Source organism: Pipistrellus hanaki, assembly GCF_964339955.1.
Source record: "Pipistrellus hanaki genome assembly, chromosome: 9".
NCBI classification, from domain to species: Eukaryota; Metazoa; Chordata; class Mammalia; order Chiroptera; family Vespertilionidae; genus Pipistrellus; species Pipistrellus hanaki.
In genome coordinates, this window is record NC_140511.1 from 64,698,761 (window position 1) to 64,705,378 (window position 6,618).

The window sequence follows — 6,618 nt, forward strand, 5'->3', positions numbered from 1 at the left end:
CCAGGTTTGGCTGGGCATGAAGTAGGACACCTGGAGTGCCAGCCTGTCCACCTCTGGCTAGCTGGCTGGCTGACCTCCCCGCTCTCTGCCAGGCCCTGTCCTTAAGAGTCTGGATTCAGACCCTTCTCTCTCTACTCCTGTCCCCGCTTCCTAGGTTTGGGGTACATCCAGGGGGGTCAGGGCAAGATGCTTTGGAACCGTGGTTGGCAAACTGCGGCTGGCGGGCCACACGCGGCCCTTTGGCCTTTTGAGTGTGGGCTCCTCCACAAAATACCACGGCCTGGGCGAGTCTATTTTGAAGAAGTGGCGTTAGAAGAAGTTTAAGTTTAAAAAAAATTGGCTCTCCCAAGAAGTGTCAGTCGCTGTGTTGTTGATATTTGGCTCTGTTGACTAATGAGTTTGCCGGACCGCTGCTTCAGAAAGAATGGATGACTCTCACACTTTCCTGCCAAACCATCCCTGGGGGCCTGTTGAAAGCGACTTTTTAATAGTCTCCTAAAACGTCATGCAGATTTTGAGCTTCACGTTACACTCTATAGATACTTACTTTTAACATTAAAGCGAAGCTTTAAAATTACCTGCAGCAAGGGAGGATACCATCTCTGATATTCTAAGAAGACGTTTATCCCACTGCTATACCGGTGTGGGCCCTAAGACATCAGTCAGTCCTAGAGGCTAGAATACGTCAGAATGGAGGGAGGGGGCAGGAAGGGGCACTAATTCGTGTTGATCTGCACGGGTATCTCATTTCATCCTCACTGCAGCCCAGCGGTCCTTAGCGCCATGCTGAAAGCTTAGGGCACAGGACCAGAGGACACAGCTGGTGGCGGTGGAGCTGAGCTTGGGACCAGGGCAGCCAGGGGCAGAAGGGAGGGCCACGCTCTTCAGCCCAGCTCCCAGCTGTCCTCTCAGGCTGAGAGTGACCTCAAAGGCCCTACCCCCCTTCTCCCCCTCAAAAAAAAAAAAAAAAAAAAAAAAGCTTGGAAAACCGCCAAATGTTAGAGCTGAGAAGACAGTATTACAGATAAGCCGCCCCTTGGTCTTAAACTCTTAATACAAAAAGACTCACCCACCCATTTTATAGAGGAAAAAAAAACACATCCAGAGAGAAGGGTCTGGAGACTTGGCAAAGTCACATAGCAGCAGAGCAGAGCCCAGTCCCCCGGATTCTGACACGGCCCTTTTGGCAAAATACCAAATCAGAATCCGATGGCACCCACCCCCGGGTTGGGTGGGTTGCCAGAGTACCTGTCCGGGTGCCATGCACTTTCTGTCCCGGACCTGACTCTCTGAGCCTGGGAGTTGGTTGGATGGTGGAGGCTGATGGCCAGAGGTGAATGGCAGGGGGATCCCACGGATTCCGGGTAGCGGCGGCCCAGGACCCCAGAGCGTGCGCGCCGGGTACGCGGTGTGCCCAGCAGGCGGCGCTGCGTGGCAGCAGCCGGGACGAGGCGGAGGGGTGGGGGGGTGGGGGGGAGGAGAGGCGATCCGGGAAGGGAACCCGCGCCCTTGCACACGCTCGCGCTGCCCAGGAGTCTGCTCCCCTGGGTCTTGACCTTCAGCCCCACCCCGGCTTGCTCTGCCCTCCAGCGAGATCCCCCCACGCCCTCCCGACCCCCACCTTTTGCAGCGGGACCTCCAGCCCCTCCGACCCTGGAGCCCTAAGGAAGGAGGGGGGTCTGGGCGCTGGTCCCTGCCGCGCTGCGGCCGGGGGGCCGGTGCCCGCAGAAACCCCGGCCTCCGGGGGAGGGAGTCTCCCCCACCCCCCAAACGGGGTGGGAGCTCGGGAGGGGGCTGGGCAGGGGCGGAAGCGAGCGGGAGCCGTGTTTGTCGCTGCGCCGCCGCCGAGTGGAACAGATGGCGGGGAGGGGAGAGGGTACGTGGCGGGGGGAAGGAGGAGGGGTGCGGGGGCCGGCGGATGAGGAACCAAGAATTTCAGACGCCCCGAGTCTCCCGGGAGAAGCCCCCCTCCCCATCTCCTCCCGGAAAGAGGGAGGGAGGGGGGGGGCAGCGCCGGGCTTTCTCTCCGGGGGGCCTCGGCCTCTGGCCTGCCCCGGACCCTGCCGCGCCCCCGGCTCCCTGAGCTCCTCCTGCACCCCCAAAACCCGCGCTGGCCAGGCCGGGGGTCAGGGCCCCCGGGAGCTGCCCGGGCTGTGCGGGTTAATGGGGCCGCACGCCGGGGGGCCGCTGAGCTCGGAGCGTGCTCGGGGATCTTAAAGAGCTGTCGGAAGGAGTGTTAATTGGAACTTTATGCAGATGAGCTGGGCCGGGGTGGAGGGGAGCGGGAGGGAGGTCAGACGGCGCTGGACGGGAGCCAGCTCCGCGGGGAGGACCGCGGGGAGGACCGGGGGGCTCTGGCCGGAGAGGGGCAGGCGTGGGTCCGGGGATCCGTGGGCATCACACCTCCGCGAGGGCGCTGGTCCTTGGAGTTGGGAGGGGTCTCCGCATCCCGGACCAGAAGTTCAGTCTCTCAGATTAGGGGGTGGGGGGCAGAGAGAAGGAGGCCCCCACAAGTCTGTTTCCTCTGCGGCTGCTTGCTCTGGGTGTCACCTTCTCTACGCCCCCCATTCCCCTTCCGTCTCCGTGTCTCCTGCTCCCCATCGCTGGCATCGCCCTCTCCAAACAGGAGTCTTGTCTGTAACTCCCATCAAGTCTGCGGGGCGGGGGGACGGGGATCTAACATTTCTTCCTTTGCCTTCTCCAGTCTGCACCCCACCCCCACCGACCACCCACGCTTAAGGAAGTGTTTCTCAGCCTTTGGAGCGCTTCGGAACCCACCCGGCTGGTTGAAATGCAGATTCCAGGGCCCCTTGGAGGTCTGGCTGGGCGGGTCTGAGGGCTCAGGAATCTGCATTTAGCAGCTTCCGACCCAAGTGTGATGTAAAAGCCCTTGGATCCGAGGCTTAGAAACACGGTGCAGGGAAGCCGTGGGCTGGAAAGATTCAGCATGCTTCCTTCCACAGCCCTGCCCGCCTCTCCCCGTCCTTCCTCCACGCTCCTGGCCTCACCCCTGCTCAGTGTGGCCATCTCTTCTGCTCCCTGATAGGACCAGGTGTGGAGAAGTCTCCACAGTTCAGGATACTGGAAGGAGGGAGGGGAGGGAGGAGGAGGAAGAAGAGGAGGAGGAGAGAGAGTCTGCACCTAGCTCTTGTTTCTCTGAGCAGGGTCTTGCCCTTCCACTGTCTGCTGCCTGCTTCCCTCCCCTCGGCCTTCGCTTCTCCATCTTCCTCTCATGCCACCAGCCTTGCCTCTCTTCTCTTCACTTCCTCCTCCTCACCCAAAGTTTCTAGCAAGGCCAAAGGGTCCTGGGGTGGGCAGTTTGGATCTTAGCAGGGAATGGCAGAGCCAACCAAGCTCTCCTCTCCCCTCACCCCTCCCCGCCAAAGGGAAGAGGTAGAGGCACTCTGGGGTTGGAAAAACTCAGGAGGAGGGAGGCAGGAGGAAAGATAATAACATCGAACATGTAGGTCACCTTTCCATGGGCTATACACTTACTTAACACAGCAACCCGATTTAGACAGGCACTATGGCTCCCAGGTTACAAATTATAGAAGAGCACAAGAAAACAGGAAACACAAGGGATGCTCAGAGTGGTTAAGTAACTCCCCCAAGGTCACACAGTAAGTGGGAGAATAACTAGGTTAGCCACCCTTTTGCTTGCCCAGAATCCTGCCTGCAGAGGCTGCTGGGTAAGCTGTCCCAGACCTGCCCTCCTGCCCCTCCCCCAGGGGCAGTGGATTGGGAAGGGCATCATGACCAGAGATGAAAGGAGATGCTCAGGTTTCGGAACATCTGACAGGTCTGGCTGGAAGCATTAAAAATTCATGCGGAAACTTGACCCCCGCTGGACCTTGGGCCTGCCACCTGGACTGTCCCTGGCATTGCGTTCTCCCAGAGCCTGACGGGCGAATTTCCCTTCAGCAGGGGGGCCTGGGAGCCCTAAGTCTTTGTATTCCCCAGGAGGGGGGTTCTCTTATGGATCACGGACTCAACTCAGGAGCCAGCAGCTCAGAAAGCAGCTCAGAGAACCCTGCTTTCACTCCCAGTGTAAGAACCTTAGAGGCTTAAGGGCTTATAAAGCTTGTCATCTGGCGGCCTTCTATTCCTCTCCCCAGATAGATGGATGCTCACCCTCAGTTCAGGATACTGAAGCCTGGCTGTGATTCCCCCAGTGGCCAGTAGGAGGCAACCATCTGCTTGGAGGCAGCCGGAGCCTGAGCCTGTACCTGCAGCTTTGAAGGACAGTAAAAGAATCCCTATGGATAAGGTTAGAGAGGGGCCGCTTTGGCCTTGGAGTGGGCACCCGAGGAGAGTGAGAGAGGGTTCCTACTTTGGGGGAGGTTGAGGGACCTAGGGGGGAGTTCAAGGTCAGTTATAGGTCTCAAGTGCATAATAATTGATGGCCAAACATGACGCAATCATTCTGGCTGGAGGTTTGGGACATGGCCATGAGACAAAGCTAGAAAGGCTACTGGTACCAGACTCCGAAGGATCCTGGATGCTTTGCTAAGGTGTTTTACCTTCAACCTGTAGGCAATAGGGAGTCATTGTAGGTTCCTGAGCGACACAGGGACATAATGCACATTTCAGTGAGCCTGAATCTGGCCACCATGGGCAGGCTGGTGGGAGGGAGAGAGAGACTGAATGTCGGAAAACTGGAGAGGAGGTTGCTGCTATTTTCTCCCTGCATTTCTAGGCATGAGGTAATGAAGAGATGGAGCAGGGAGGTGGCAGGGAGAATGGAAAGGGAGGGATAGACTGGGGCTGCAGAGGGACCGGGTGAGGCGATATAAGAGATTAGAGAAGGCAGGAGATAACTCCATGTAGGCTGGGTGTCAGGAAGGCAGGAGAACACAGAATGTGGGCACACCCACAGAATGGGGGAGGTGAATGCGCTCTGTTTCTTTTATGCTGGGGAGTCTTGGACAAGTCCCTTCTCTCTGGGCCTCAGTTTCCCCATCAGAGCATTGGACTGGAGGGCCGGTACAGTCCCTCCCGTTTCAGGGTGTGTGAAGGGACTGAATCTGGGAGGTTTGGAGAGGCTGGGGGGGGGGGTGTCTGTGTGTGTGAGGCCTCTGTGGGTGGTCTGTTTGAGTGGCTGTGTGCATGTCAGTATTGGGGGTGCATCTGCCCTTTGTGGGCCCCGTGGGTGTTGGCGTGCCTGCACATGTTCTGCGGCTCCGCTCTGTGGGAATGTGTGTGCGGGAGCGTGCGAGCGTGGGAGGGCACGTGATGGGCGTCCGTGGGTCTGCCTGGGCGGGCGGGGCTGAGGGTGGGGAGGGCGGCCTCGCTGTAGGCTTCTTCCTGAGGCTCACACACTCCTCTTGCTTTCACTGTTCTGAAATAGCATCTGGACCGAAGGCCCATGAATATTTCACAACGATAATTCTGTGACCTGGACAGCCTGCTGCTGATTTACCAGCATCCCCTGCCCAGGCCCTGGCAGCCCCTCCTCCATCAGAGCTCTTGCCTGGCTGCGTCCCCCTCCCCTCCCCTCCCCTCCAACGTTAGCCTCTGCAAAGCCAGCCTGACACAGGCCCCTGTGGGATCCCAGCCTCAGAGACCCCCTGCTTCCTGACTAGCTGGCTGCTCTCATTACCCCCACCCTCGTCCCACACCCTTTCCCCATCCACCTGCCTCAGGCCTTGGATGTTGACCCCTTCCTGTGTCTGCCACCTCATTTCATCATCTCATCTTCCTTCTGACTTGCCTGGCGGGAGTCACAGAATCTCAGCATTCTTCCTCCATGAACCCTGGCATCCAGGTCCTGTCTCTTTCCATCCCCATGTCCTAAGTTAGATTCCGAACCCTAACTTTAAACCATCGGACATCTATATCTTCTCATGCTTCTGTCTGATGAGTCTCACCTCCATCATAGGTCCCTCTTAGCCCAGGCTCTTCCCTTCCTCCAGCCTCTCCTCCCCACACTGGGCAGATGGAGCTTCTGATCATGCTTCAAGCCAGCAAGGCACCCCAACATAGGATTCTTGTCTCTCTGGTCACACAGCCCGTTGGTTTCTCCTGGGACCTGGAGAGCTGGTTCTCCAATACGTCCATCGCAGGAGCCGGGGGACGGCTGGCTGCAGGGCTGTGTACCCGTGTGCAGGCACGGGCATGCAGCAGAGGGGCACGTGGGAGCTGAAACCCAGCCCGAGGCTCAGCTTGCTGAGCGTTGGGTCTGGTGTGGGGCTGGATTCCCCTGCGGAAGAGGTGTCTTTTTCGGATCCGCTCAAAGCCGTGTTTTTGCTGGCTGTGACCATGGACAGCTGATTCCTCCTTGCAAGGAGAAGGTGGGAACTGGGAGGGAGTCTGCCAGGCTGGAGGCCTTGCCCAGGCTCAGCTCCTTGGGCACCACACAAGTCAGGGTGGGCTGGAGCCACTTCTCCTGGACAAAAGGGGAGCTGAGGGGCTGTCAGCCCCCATCTTGGCCGGCCTGGGACTCCAGGCCACACCCCTCTTCCTCAGGGGCAGCCTCTTCTCCTAGGGGAAGCAAGAAGCTCTCCAAGGACACAATGGAGCCCTCCCCCGCCCCCCATCCTCCTGGCCCTGAAATTCTGGTAGTTCCTCGCCCTCCTCCCACGTGTGAGGTCCCGAGCCAACAAACCTTACGGAAGGAGA